At 35.3% G+C, this 15577-nt stretch overlaps 1 long non-coding RNA gene across 13 annotated transcripts in view; it reads right to left on the bottom strand.

Annotated features, from left to right (window-relative positions):
* Positions 1–15577, bottom strand: part of LOC309621723 — a 281097-nt gene that overhangs the window by 147083 nt on the left and 118437 nt on the right. Inside the window, exons 5-6 of one of the 13 annotated variants that reach the window (XR_014240208.1) lie at positions 2329–12549; positions 656–753 (exon numbers count right to left, since the gene is read on the bottom strand). The exons of the other annotated variants lie outside the window; for them this stretch is intronic. This is a non-coding gene — a long non-coding RNA (uncharacterized lncRNA). The remainder of the gene's footprint in view (positions 1–655; positions 754–2328; positions 12550–15577) is intronic. 13 annotated transcript variants of the gene reach the window in all.

Here is a 15577-nt window from a genome sequence, read left to right as displayed (position 1 = left end):
TAACCTAGATGGATAAAGAAGATGTGGCACCTATATACAATGGAATATTACTCAGTCATAAAAAGAAACGAAACTGAGTTATTTGTAGTGAGGTGGATGGACCTAGAGTCTGTCATACAGAGTGAAGTAAGTCAGAAAAAGAAAAACAAATACGTATGCTAACGCATATATGGAATAGATTCCATATATGCAATCTAAAAAAAAAAAAAACAAAGGTACTGATGAACCTAGTGGCAGGGCAGGAATAAAGATGTAGACATAGAGAATGGACTTGAGGATATTGGGTGGGAAGGGAAAGCTGGGGCGAACTGAGAGTAGCATTGACATACATACACTACCAAATGTAAAACAGTTAGCTAGTGGGAAGAAGCAGCACAGCACAGGGAGATCAGCTCGGTGCTTTGCGATGACCTAGACGGGTGGGATAGGGAGGATGGGAGGGAGGCTCAAGAGGGATATGGGGATATATGTATGCATATGGCTGATTCACTTTGTTGTACAGCAGAAACTAACACAGTATTGTGAAGCAATTATACTCCAATAAAGATCTATTTAAAAATTACTTAGGATTTAAGTGAAATTCATTAAGACTAAGTACTTAATGAAAATTAGCAAGGTCTTTTATCTCTCTTTAGAAACAAATATCCATTTTTACCTTTACTTGATATATCTGAAGTAACATATATAGATTTGCCTTTGAATATTACATTTCTTCCATCTGGTCCACTACTATTTTGGAAAGCTTGGTCCTTTCTGAGTGAGAAACATAAGATTTGAAATGATTAAGGTCCATTTATAACATTACTATTTGCTTAAATTTTATATCATTATCTGTCATTATTGAGTAGAATGCATCACCCCTGAAGGAGGCATATGAGTCTAACGGTAAAAATATAAGGATGAGGCATATATTTAGGTCATGGATAACTCAGCAGGTAATGAAGAACGGAGTAGGCATTTAAAATCCCCTACATTTGAAAATCTTGTAAGCCAAAAGATGATTCTTAAACTACAGAAAATGTTATGTGTTTATCTAGTTGCTTGATATTGTTTTTTGTCACTTTTTATTGAATAATGGACATTGTGTGTAGAATAGTGCTGACTGAGGTCAGAACAAGAACATGGACCCAAACTGTCTCTCCTCCCAAGCCCACTGAAAGCAAGATGACAATGGAGACTTAGATAATGATTCTGTTAAGGTCAGCCTCCTGGACTGACCTCAGGGCCAGGGAAAGAAATGTAGCAGTAAATGGAAAATAACCAGGACATATTTCTTGGACAGTCATTTAAAAATGTAAGATTTCACAAAATATTACATGATATCATTTTACTATCTTGTTGTAAATGTGTAACTTCTCTCTTCTAATGGGACAAACAGAACTTTCCAACACCAAGCGAGCAAATCATTACATTTCATTAATCTCATTTTTTCTGATAGAAAAAAATATATATATTAATAAGGCCAATAACCAAAATTTCCTTGAGCAGCAAGTGAAATTATAAAAGTAATTTTTGCAAATAAACTCATAATCATTCCAGAAGAATTGTGAGTTTCTGGAAATCTAAAGGATGTCATATAATTATATTATTTCTTTTTAAAATATTTTCTAACAATGTGTGTGTTTAATTTGGGTGCTATAGGAAACATACAGCACCAAAATTAAACACATCCATGTACACACTCTCACAATTATATAGCATGTTTTTACTTTTGAGGGATAGATAGATAACAAAGCAATAAAATATAAATCATAAATCAGAATACAGCTTCACAGCCTGCAACTTCCCCTTTGAAACATAAGGTATGAAATTTTTGAAACAAAATTATAAAGAATGAGAACATTTGAAGGTAAGCCCAAGGCAATACAGCAAACAAAGGTCTCATTTGTATAAATAGAGTTGTATTAGAGGATAGATATAACAGAATGAGTTGCTATAAACAGGACTCAAAAGTTTTATGACAAAACGACTAATCAAACAAGTTTTTCTAGAATGAAGCAGTGATTGCACAGAGTCTAGTTATAGAAAAATAAATATATTCAAAATCTATGGTTCTCATTTTTCTTTACTGATCTTTTCCAACGTCCAGAAATCTCTTTCTCCTTTTTTTTCTCCTTGCTCTCTCTTTCATGTGTGGGTTATTGTTCCTCCTAAATTCATATGCTGAAACCCCACCCCCACAGTGTGATGGTGTCAGGAGGTGGGGCCTTTGGGAGGTGACAGGGTTAATGGCTTTATAGGAGCTACCAGAGAGATTACTGCTCTCTGCTGTTCACCCTGTGAGGATACAAGAAGTCAGCAGTCTGCCACTTGGAAGAGCGCCCTTACCAGAACTTGACCATGCTGGCACTCGGATCTTGGATTTCCAGCTTCCAGAACTGTGAGAAATAAGTTTATGTTTTTTATATGCCACCCAGTCTATGGTATTTTGTTACAGCAGCCTGAAAGGACCAAGAGAGTGTAGAGAATACATATAGAAATTAAACCAATGTATAGAAAGGATGAGGAATTTACCAACATCTAATTAGTTTCTAGGTATCTATTTCTTAATTATCTTTTGCCAGACTCTTTTTGTCTACCCAGAACTGTCCAAGTAATTAAAAACAAAATTCCAGTCAGCAAAAGTGGCAATGCCATTAGACATCATGGTTCCCCAGAAATTAATTTAAATCAACCATAGAGACATATTGTTTTTACCAACTGATGAAGGAAGCCTTCTTCAAGAAGAAATTGCACCTATTAAAAAAAGGCATCTGTGACCAAAACCAATAAAATTAAAAGCTCTTTTAAATTTAAATAAGATTTTGAAAACTTGAGGAAAAAATTAAATAGATGGTAGGAAATAAAATCAAATAAACATGTCATAAATCAGGGACAATAAAGATGGGCACCAAACTCCCATCCAGAACACTGAGTATGGAAAGAGTGTTTTCAACTAACAAAGTTAACAGAATTTAAAACAGGCATCCAACCAAACCACAAATCAAATGTGAAGGTGGAATAAAGACATTTTCAGATATGCAAACATTAAAAAATATATCAGTAAGATCTTGCTTTGGGCTGGCTAACTGAAATGCATTCAGGTTCCTATAAAAAAAAATACTGTAAACAGCGTGGCTTATAAATAACAAACCTTTATTTCTCACAGTTCTGGAGGCTAGGAAGTCCAATATCAAGACACCAACAGATCTGGTGTCTGGTGAGGACCCATTTCCTCATTGACAGCCCTCTTCACACTGTAACTTCATGTGGCAGAAGGAGCCCCGGGATCTCTATCATTTTTCTTTTATAAGGACCCTAATTCCATTCATGAGAACTCCATCCTCATGACTTCATCTAATTCTCATCAACTCCCAAAGACCCCACCTCCTAACACCATGACAATGAAGGTTAGGATTTCAACATATGAATTGTGGGTGTGGCGGCACAGAGGACAGAAGCATTCAGTCCACTGCAGATGGGTTGCAGCAAAATTAATTAGTGAACCAAGAAGGAAGAACATATGAGACCCAGGAAGAAAGCATTCAAACTGGCCTGATAATTTGATGCTGGGAAGTAAAAAGCACCAATCTATGTAGGGAAGAGTTCCTGAGTGGTCTGAAATGTCAAATCAGAAAGCTGAGATTTACCATTTTGAATGCAGAGAAATTCAAAAAGAGTACATCAGACAGCAGTACAGAAGTCATGATGCTAATCTTGGTGCTACCACAAACTACCTGAGTGAATTTTTTAACTTAAACTTAGCCTTAAGTGTCACAGTCAGAAGGACTGGATGATAAACGGCCAGAACAACCCTCCAAAGCTAAAGGGAGGATTAAGCCAGGTCCTGCAGCTGACAGCATGCACACACTCAGGACAGGCAGAGGAGTTCAAACACCAGGAAGATGCTCTCAAATGTGCACAGAATGTAGTCTGGGGTTAAGCGGTGAAGTTTACATTCTAATATGTGAAAATTAGTACTGAGAAATTAAATTATAGTCACTGATTAAGGAAAGGAATTTGTTCTCTGAATAAGGAACTGTTCTCAATGCCCTGAAAAAATTAATAATAGAAGAGATAGATACTATCTAAAAATTCTATGTCATTGTAGACAGTGTGAAATATATATTAGCAAGTTAATACCTTATTGTCATCAGTATTATTATGGGTATTCACTTTTTTTTTTTAATTTAAAGTAATTACGTTACAAGTGCAATAGCTAAATTTACTTCCACGTTTAAATCTGTCAATGGACAGGAATAAATGTAGCTATATCATCAGTCTTGTTTTACACTGCAGCACTTTGGGAAGGTCTTTCAGGCATGTTATATTATGATACACCACCTCTTCCAGAAAGTTCAATCATCACAACATATTTATCTTTCTTGCTATGTATTGGATTCCTGATTCTTTGTCATCTTGGCACAGATGAATTTTTTAACATTATATATGAAATTGCAGAGTTAAAACTTCTCTTGTTTTTCCCTGCCTTTTTGTGTCTTCTAACACCAGAGCTGTCAAATATGATTGGCAATATTCGCGAAAACATGATTTGTTCATGTTTTCTAACCTCAGCTGGACCTGCATTGTTGCTCAACAACACTTTATTAATTCCTATCATATCTTCCAGAGCAGTGTTATCCTCTGCTTAACTAAGTACTTTCCCTCCATTCTGTTATGATTTGGAAACACTGAAAAGGCATTTCTTAACCTTAAACTTTCTGCTTATCTCTTCTCTAACATTTCCTTTCTTCCTCCAGAGAGAGAGAGAGAGAAGCAGAGAGAGAGAGAGAGAGAAAGAAAGAGAGAGAAGCAGAGACAGAGAATCTTTTTCTTTCCAATTAAAATCTGTATTAACCTGAGTCAATCCAAAGGCATCTCCTCTAAGAGCCTAGTCTACCAATTATGTTCTGCTTCTTAAAATACCTCTCATTGTTTTTGTACCAACAGTCACAAAACAACTGGTCAATTGTTATTAAACTAAAAACAAACAAATACAAACTAAAGTATTTCTCCACTGTTATAACTTACCTTTTTCTTCTAGTCTTTAATAAATGGCTAATGTGCCAATTTGCCTAATTTACCCAACTCTCTCTAGTCCAACCCCACCCTAAACTTTGAAGCCTGGGTTAGCTTCTTGACATTCCTTCACCAAAGCACTGATTCTTCTCTATCTGTGGTTACTTATGACTACCATTTTTTCAAATTTCAAGGACGTTATTTTCATGCTTTTCATTCTCCTCAAAATCTTTATAAATTGCAAATCTCTCCTTGAAATATCTTTTTTGAAATATCACGGTTTGCTTATTCTTTATTTTCTTTCTAAATTCAAATTTTAAAAAATCTCTTTAATGAACTTCCAGTTTGATCTTAATTAATTATTGGTCTTCCATGACCCAAAATTAATATTATCAACTAACTACTGGACTTCTACTTTCATTCATTCATTAACGCATGTATGTATTGGGCACTTACTGTGCTTTAGACAGTCTATACAGAATAATGAAAGAAGTAGAGAAAACAGAGAACAATCCTTGCCATTACAGTTTAACATTTTAGCTTTGCACTGTCTAAGATGATAGCCACTGGCCATGTGTGGCTATTTAAATTACAACTTAAAGTAAGTTAAATAAAATCATGATCCATTTTCTTAGTCACTCTATCTATATTTCATGTTATCAAAATTCACACGTGGTAGCAGCTTCCAATTTGGAAAGGCCAGATACAGAGTATTTCCATAATGCAGAAAGTTCCATTGGATAGTACTGCTCAAGCCAGAAGTAACCAATAAATAAATAAACTAGTGAAAATTAAACTGTACACTGCATGGTACACTACCATGGGGAAAAATAAAGCATGGGAAAATTATGGAAAGTGTGGGAGTGAGGTATAATCTCTTTTATAATGGTATTCAGGGAGAATTTTGTTAAAAAATATATTTGTGTAGAGACTTAAAGATGAGAGAGCAAGCTATGCAGATATGATGAAAAAGGGTATTGCAAGCAGACAGATTAGCCAATTTAAAGGTTCTAAAATATAAGCATGCTTAATTTATACCAAAAAGAGCATGGAATCTTGTGTGTCTGAAGAACAATAATAATAGGAGAAGTAAGGAAGACGCTTTGTGGCAGTAGCAACAGTGAGAAGTGTTCAGATATAGAATATATCCTGAACAATGAGCCAACAACGTATGTTGATGGAATGGATGTGAGGTGTGGCTAACAACTTCAAGATCATGGCCTGAAGAACAAGAAGGGTAGGGTACTTATTAATTTAAGGGAGGGAGATTGCAAGATTAGCAGGCTCTTACTGGAGGAGCTCCAATTAGGATATGGGTTTGGGTCCTGTTAATTTTAAAAGACCTACTTGAGATCCAAGCAAAGAAGTCAAATAGTGTTAAAGATATATTATTAGAGTTCAGGACTGAGATAAAAATGTAGGACTTGCTAGCCTATCAAAAGCACCTCAAGCTATTTAATGGAAAATACCATGCAGAAAATCAGTAAAATGAAGAATTCCAAGAACTGATCCCTGGATCTCTCCAGATTTTTTCCAAGAAATCAAAAAAGAATTCCAGTACTTTTGGACAAAATCAGGAGTGTTTGTTTTCTTAAAGCCAAATGAATAAAGAATTTTAAGGTACTGATAACCTTTACTAAACGTTGCTACCAGCTCAAGCAAAATGAAGTCAGGAAACTGATCATTGGACTTAGCAATGTAGAGGAAATACCTCATCCTTCCTGTAAATCATTTCCTCAGATGCTTTCAAAAGCCAATAATTATATCCTGGACATTTGCCTCTGGTTCACCATAAGTAGCTCTAATTTCTTGGTAAAACCATTTACCAGTTGCAATAGATTCTACCTTTTCAGAACTATCACATCAGTTTCCTTATTTTTCTATTCCAATCTCTCTGCCATTAATGTACCTCAAGTCCAAAAGTTCAGTTATACACGTTTATATCAGCCCTTGCATTTTTTTCTTATCTCCTTCAAGAGGGACTTAGCTTCAAGTCATCATTTTACCTTAGCTGTATTAATTTTCAAGAAATAAAGTTTTCTATCTTGTCATTTCTATTAGGAAAAAATCAATGATTTATGCCAGGTACCAAATGTAGTATAATCCCATTTCTCTTCGACTGTATTTTTCCATTGAATATATTCAGTATTCCATTTTTTTTTTAAATCCTTCAATTTAATTGTATGCTTCTTCAACTGTGGCCCTGTCACCTACCTGTACAAACCATTTCTTAAAATATTTACCTTTGAACACTGGCTCTATTTCCTCACTACCTTTCTCTCTTTAATGCAGAAAAATCTGTTTTCTTTCCATAACCTCTCTGAAATAACACTTCTAAAATCTTCATTGATTTCTCCACCTGGAAAGCTAGTGGTCAATATCCTTTTACTTGCTGTCTCAGCATTTGCTGCCCTCTTTCTTAAAACAGTTCCGTGATGTCACACTCTAGGCTTTCTCTTAACACTCATTTATTCTTTCTTCATCTTTCAGTCTTATCCCATGCTACTTGGTCAGTATTTTGGGGTGCATTATTACTTTTTCATTGCTCCCTAGCAAAGCCCCATTACTGCTCCTACATCAATAATCCAGTCTAGCCTCACTCTTTGAAATTGTAAATCTGCATCACTGCTTTGACATCTACTTCAAAGGAACCCCATAGGTACTTAAAATGAGTTTGTAGTCTCCCTCCTTTAAAGAATTTTATTTCCCAGTCTTGCCTAAATTCTCTATCACTGTGAATAAAACCATTATTCAATTAAATATCACAATCCAGCGACAAAGAGTAACCTTGGATAACTCTGTCCCTTTAATTTCTAATTCTCCACAATGTACTTTCCATTTTACATCTTAAATATTTCTTAAATTCGTACAGATATCTATCTCCAAAGCACTTATTTGGAGCAATCATTAGCTCTCAACTGGTCCACTGTAGCAACATTTTCATCTCCTTCCTTCCAACCCTTTTGCCCCTCCAACTTTTCTTCACTCAACAGTGAGTGTTTTAGTTCTGATAATAATAAAACAACATTTTCTCTTATTATTCACTTAAATAATTACCCATTACTTTTAGGATAAAGAACAAACTGACTTTTAAAAACCCTGCAACATCTGGGACTGTCTTGTGTTTCCTATTTCCCCTACAACTGGAGAACACCTGGCTCCCTGTACTGCAGCCACACTGGCCTTACATTTCATACACACTTTCTCACATGCATGTAATACTCTTTTGTCCTCCTTTCACCTCTGTCCTCTGAACTCATTTTTTTTTTTTCTTCAGGGAATTCTCCATTCATCTATCTGATGAAGTCATAGTTCATATCATGTATTTTCTAGAACTGTGCAACTGTCTATCACAACCTTCAGAATCATATAATTGTAGTTTCAGATATTGTTATGTAATTATGTCATTTGTTCCTATTTTCCTTTACTCTATATAGTCTCAAGACCTGGTGTTTCTTATAATGTGAAGTATGGATTTTTAGTGTGTAACATGGTCTCTGGAATTGTAGCCCCAAAAAATTATTTGTAGAGTTAATCAGTTAAATTCTCTCAATTAAATTCCTCTATAGTATGATTTTAAACTACTTTTCTGGCTTTATATACTATCATTCCTCTACATTTGCTCACTCTAAAATAACACTTTATGACTTGCTCTTTCTGAAGATGTTTCTTACTTTTACACATTTTTCCCAAGATTTCATGCTCTTTTCTCTGACTGCACTGCTCTCTCATCCAATTCTCCATTTCTCTTCTGAAATAGTACACATATTTGAAAGCCCACCTTGAATGTTATCTCATCATTATAATATTTACTTCCTTTTAGTTTCCAGATTTTAAAAAATCTCTTCAAAGTCACTTTTTTTTCTCATTTTTAACTTTATTTTTATTGCCTGAAGTGGGTCTCTTGTAGACAGCATATTTATGGGTCTTGTTTTTGTATCCATTCAGCCAGTCTATGTCTTTTGGTTGGAGCATTTCATCCATTTACACTTAAGGTAATTATCAATATGTATGTTCCTATTACCATCTTCTTAATTGTTTTGGGTGTGCTATTGTAGGTTTTCCTTCCCTTGTGTTTCCTGCCTAGAGAAGTTCCTTTAGCATTTGTTGTAAAGCTAGTTTGGTGGTGCTGAATCCTCTCAGTTTTTGCTTGTCTGTAAAGGTTTTAATTTTTCTGTCAAATCTGAATGAGATCCCTGCTGGGTAGAGTAATCTTGGTTGTAGGTTTTTCCCTTTCATCACTTTAAGTATGTCCTGCCACTCCCTTCTGGCTTGCAGAGTTTCTGCTGACAGATCAGCAGTTAACCTTATGGGAATTCCCTTGTATGTTATTTGTTGTTTTTCCCTTGAGGCTTTTAATATTTTTTCTTTGTATTTAATATTTGATAGTTTGATTAATATGTGTCTTGGCGTGTTTCTCCTTGGATTTATCTTGTATGGGACTCTCTGTGCTTCCTGGACTTGAGTGACTATTTCCTTTCCCATATGAGGGAAGTTTACAACTATAATCTCTTCAAATATTTTCTCAGTCCCTTTCTTTTTCTCTTCTTCTTCTGGGACCCCTATAATTCGAATGTTGGTGCATTTAACGTTGTCCCAGAGGTCTCTGAGACTGTCCTCAGTTCTTTTCATTCTTTTTTCCTTATTCTGCTCTGCAGTAGTTATTTCCACTATTTTATCTTCCAGGCAGGTCACTTATCCGTTCTTCTGCCTCAGTTATTCTGCTATTGATTCCTTCTAGAGAATTTTTAATTTCATTTATTGTGTTGTTCATCATTTTTTGTTTGCTCTTTAGTTCTTCTAGGCCCTTGTTAAACATTTCTTGTATTTTCTCCAGTCTATTTCCAAGATTTTGGATCATCTTTACTATCATTACTCTGAATTCTTTTCCAGGTAGACTGCCTATTTCCTCTTCATTTGTTAGGTCTGGTGTGTTTTTACCTTGCTCCTTCATCTGCTGCTTATTTCTCTGTCTTCTCATTTTGCTTAACTTACTGTTTTGGGGTCTCCTTTTCACAGGCTGCAGGTTCATAGTTCCTGTTGTTTTTGGTGTGTGTCCCCAGTGACTAAGGTTGGTTCAGTGGGTTGTGTAGGTTTCCTGGTGGAGGGGACTAGTGCCTGTGTTCTGGTGGATGAGGCTGGATCTTGTCTTTATGGTGGGCAGGACCGCGTCCAGTGGTGTGTTTTGGGGTGTCTGTGACCTTATTATGATTTTAGGCAGCCTCTCTGCTAACGGGTGGGGTTGTGTTCTTGTCTTGCTAGTTGTTTGGCATAGGGTGTCCAGCACTGTAGCTTGCTGTCATTGAGTGGAGCTGGGTCTTAGCATTGAGATGGAGATCTCTGGGAGAGCTCTTGCCGTTTGATATTACATGGAGCTGGGAGGTCTCTGGTGGAGCAATGTCCCGAACTCGGCTCTGCCACCTCAGAGGCACAGGCCTGACACCCGGCCAGAGCACCAAGACCTTGTCAGCCACATGGCTGATATATACTGCCAAATAAAACTCAGGATCATCAACCAATATGAGAAATCTGAGAACCAGAAGAGATTCATCCAAATTTGTCTGGATTCTCCAAGGAGGTGGATGGGCACCAGAGGCCTCTGCTGGTACCAAGGCTCTGGCTCATTGTAGTGTTCAGGCGAAGGAGAGAAGTCTGCTTTGGGTCCCTTTGTTGATCACCAAAACAGTCAAAGTAGCCCAAGACTGGAAATAACTGCAAAGCCCATCAGGTAAATGGGAAAGAAACTGGAGCACAACCACCAGTGGAGTAGCACTAGGGACTTCCCTGGTGGTCCAGTGGCTAAGACTCTGCTCCCCCAATGCAGGAGGCCCAGGTTCAATCCCTGGTCAGGGAACTAGATCCCACATGCCGCAACTAAGTGTTCACATGCTGCAACCAAAGATCCTGCATGCCGCAACAAAGATCCAGCACACGACAACAAAGATCCCAGGTGCCGCAACTGAGACCGGGCACAGCTGCTAGTGTTGGAGGGTCTCCTGCAGAGGCAGGGGTGGCTGTGGCTCACCGTGAGGACAAGGACACTGGCAGCAGAAGTTCTGGAAAGTACTTCTTGGCGTGATCCCTCCCAGAGTCCCTCTTCAAAGGCACTTAAAGCCTACGTTGAATTATAGAAACTTGTATACTTTTCATACTTTTGTCCCCAAGGGAATTGTGTACTCCTCCAGTGCGAGGACAGTGTTTCCTTTTGGTTTCTATCCCTGTGACATCTGACTCAGTGCTTTGATGGTTGAAGTCAATTATTTATTTATTTTTTATTAAGTTGGAATGCCCAAGGTCACAGAGGAAAGGCAAGTATCAAAATCCATGTCACCTCATCCCATTACATGACATAGTTCAACCTTGCATGAAAATTTGTTGGCAATATAATGGACAGACTCTATTATTTAAAACGCAACTTTAAGCAGATGTGAACATTAGGAGTAGATGGCCATCATGATTTGTTAGTTATTAAAATTTATTTTTTGATTAAATGAAAAAATTCTAAATATATTGTCATCTATTAGGCTCTGATTTGGCCAGTTGCCTAATACTTCTCTACATGGTTGTAATCTTGGAATATTACATAAGTCATTCTTTAGTTAGGCTAAATTACTTTAAGTGATGCTACTCTTTAGAATCAAAGACTTAGATTAAATCCTTAAAACATCAATGGAATTTACAGAATTTACAACATGCTAGTTAATGTTTCTCACATTTTAGTTATTGATTTCCATTTTCTATGAATATCAAGATTAATTATTTCTCAAGTTGCCTGGATAAAGATACACATGGTGTTCAATAAATTTTGATGTTCATTTTAGAAAGTCAGTATCTACTTATAAATTATGTAATTTTCATGATATTTATAACTGAAAAAGTAATTCCTTCTTTCAACTGAACACACACTTAAAAATCCTCTTCTTTGAAAAGATATTTTGGAAAATATAACTAATTTTCTGAAATGAATATACATTGTTTTTATTAATATTTTTCACTTTAACTCTAATACTCTTTTGAATCATTAAAATTTTATTATTGGGGAAACGTCTAGGAATTGGCAGGATTCAAATAGAATAACAAAAATGAAATATATAGCAGCTCATACACATAAGGCAAAATATTAGCAGATTGAAAGGTTGGGAAAAGGCAGCAAGGTGAAACATATAAATACACATGGAAAATTTGTTCATGTAACACCCAACTTCCCAGTAGGTAGTGAGACAGACACTCCATTGAGAAATAAAGATGTATTTCCCAGGGAGTGAAGGCAAATTGTCTGAGACAAAAATAAAATTGAAAGTGTATGAAGTGTGAACATGAAAATATACAAGCACTACTATTATGGACTGAATTGTGTGTCCCCTAAAACTCATATGTTTAAGCAAATGTGATGATAATTAAAGGTGAGACCTTTGGGAGATAACTAGGCTTAGATGAGGTCATGAAGGTGGGGCTTTCATGATGAAATCAGTGCCCTTAGAAGAAGAGATGCCAGAGAACTTGCTTTCCACTCACTCCTCACCATGGGAAGACACACCAAGAAGGCAGCATCTGAAAGCCAGGAAGAGAAGTCTCACCAGAAACTGACCATGCTGGAAACTTGATCTTGGTGTTAGAACCGTGAGGAAATAAATGTCTGTTGTTTAAGCCACCTAGTTTATGCTATTTTATTATGACAGCCCAAAATAACTAACATAACTATCAAGAGTTACACACAAAAATCAAACATTAATTTTACACCACCAAAGTAGGTTTAGAACCTGGATACTGCTGGAATTTGTCATTATCGGTTGCTTACCCACAGAGAAATAATTTAAATAATATAACCATGATCTTCCAAGAAAAGGCTTTCAAATTCAAAACTAAACCAACTTATTTATTAGCCTTAGTAACTGAACATCCTTTGCACTCAGGCTAATATTTTGGCTGTGAGTCTCTTCAAGGTTGTACCCCAAAAGTTAAATTTATGTGATGCATTTTACTTACAGCAACATTTATATTTCTTTGAAGCAATGAGATTTATCCTCATGTCTTACTCCATTGGTAGCAATTTTCAGAGTAAATATGACCAACTAGGCAGTAAAAATACATTGGGAAAATTTCAAAATGTTAACTACTTAGATCACCTCACATAGCTGGAAAAGATTATGCCATTCTCTTCCTTTATGTTATATAGACGAGGAACCAGTGGTTCAAAATCATTTATAAATTGATTTATAGATCCAGGAGAGGTAACCTGGTATTCTTACACTACACTGTGTTTTTGTAGTATTTGTTATGTATTATTTTATGCACTTTAAAAATTTCTAAATCATTGCTAACTTAAAATTAAATGTGTATATGAAACAACTATACAGTCTTTTGCAAATGCAAACAAAAGCTAAGTTTATTCATTTGAACATAAAAATGTAGACTATTTTACAAATAAACAAAAGTACTACTCTATTTTTTTGGTATTCTATTGTTTGAACTAGGCACTTTGCTGATTATCTAATTGACAAGTGACAACATATTTTAATCTAATATTATGATAATACTTGCAAATTCAGTTAAAGCTATGTAAACATTATCCACACAGCTACCTACCTACTGGTTTGAATTGTATATAATACATAATCTGGCATTTAATAGCACAATCAACACTACTGAAAAGAGTTGCTTATAAAATTTCGGTGCCTGGAACATAGAAGTGATTACGTATATCTTGAATAAGTAAATGAAGTAATAAATAAAATATTTTCTCCTTTTAAAAAATTATTTTGTGTTCAGGAACCAGAATTATGTGTTAATAAAAGATATTTTATTCACATTTTAGTAAATACACAAATGTAAGCATACATTATTCATTTTAATTTGTTTCATTATGAGTGTGTTTATTGAAATAATATATGTTTCCAGGCATTTGAAATCAATATTTATTAATTAGTCTTTACTCGTCCATAGGCAATGCATAATGAGTATAGCTATTTAAAAATAAATGCCAGTGAAAAAAAGAATTCATGGCATAATTATGGCAGAATAAATATAAGAAAATCTAGGTAATGTAAATTTGTTTGAACTTTTAAAATTTATATTTATATCAGTACTTATTATTTCTTAGTCAAATATATTTTTGAGATATTGTTTCTTGATACTTTTATTCACAGAATGCTTCTTCTTGTATGTATCATCCCTGACATAAAACACAAAAACAAAATCTATCCTTGAACTTAATTTTAATACTCTGTAGTTACTACATGAATGTGAGAGTTGGCAAAGAGTTCTAGCAAATAAATAAACATCTCCAAATGTTTCAACACATATAGTCATAAAAATATCGCATTTTAAAATAAAATATATTGTATTACCGCAATATGGCAAGGTGGTTAAACAGGCTTCACATATTTAAATCCTAGCTCAACTGCTCATTTGCTTTTTAATATTAAAAAAATTACTAATTATTTCCATTTCTTATTTTACTTATTTAAAAAATAGAGATCATCATAATACCTACTGTATCAGCAAAGGTTGATTGATGAAAATGGAAACGCAATAATAGTAGGAATGTGATTTACTCTAGGAATTAAAGCTTGCACAAAGACAGAAAAATGAATGTCCAAACACAGGTAAGAGAGATTCAGCTGTATCACCACCTTGTCAATCTGAGAAGCCAAGCACATATTCAGCTACAGAAGGGCAAGTGCAAAGAGGGAGCTACTAGAATAGGAGTGTCAGCCTATTGCCTCTGTGAATCTACACAAAAAGCCCACTGGCAGAAGATCTGGACAATGAGTTGAGAGGGCAGTAGGACAAGCTGGAAAATTCTGGGTACTTCAGCATCTAACCACAGCAACATTCACTGAGTGATGGCCAATGCCACACTTCTTCATTCCACACCTTGTGAAAGTTCCTGGCCAACTCTAACCTAAGACTTGACAGGAAATTGGATTCTGGAAAATTTAGTTCCCAGTTTAACATGGTTGACAATAGGATAATGGGACACAACTTTATTGGACCTGCGACGATTACAGGAATTAATACAAAATTTGGTTCAACTCACACACCCGTTAAGTCCAAGAAATTAAATGAATCGCAATCACAATAGACATAAACACACCCATCATAAGGCTTATCTAGTGGTAAAGATAAACTCTTAAAAGAAACTAGAGAAAAAGACACAATGTGTACAGAGGAAAGAAAATAAGCAAAACAATAAACTTCTTATCACAAACTCATGTCAGACAACAAATGTAAGAAAAACATGTCAGCCAAGGATTCTAAACACAGAGAAAATGTATTGTAATAATAAAGGGGAAATAGTTTTTCAGGCAGAAAAGTTCAGAACCCATTGTCCATGAACCTGCCCCAAAGATATGTAAAAGTAAGTCCTACAGGTAGAATAAAATTACACCAGACAAAAATGAATGAAAAGTGTCAGCAAAAGTAAATGCATGTGTAGGTATAGAAGATAATGCTTTTTATCTTGTTTTAATTATCTTTAAAAGATAATTTACTCTCTAAAGAAAACAATAACAATGCTCTGTGAGATTTGTGTGCAAGTTACATTTACTAATACAATAATAGAACTGGTAATACGGTA

This window comes from Balaenoptera borealis, assembly GCF_965194805.1.
Source record: "Balaenoptera borealis genome assembly, contig: HAP1_SCAFFOLD_942, whole genome shotgun sequence".
Lineage (NCBI taxonomy): Eukaryota > Metazoa > Chordata > Mammalia > Artiodactyla > Balaenopteridae > Balaenoptera > Balaenoptera borealis.
The sequence above is the reverse complement of the archived record's forward strand: the minus strand, read 5'-3'. Positions and strand labels throughout refer to the sequence as shown.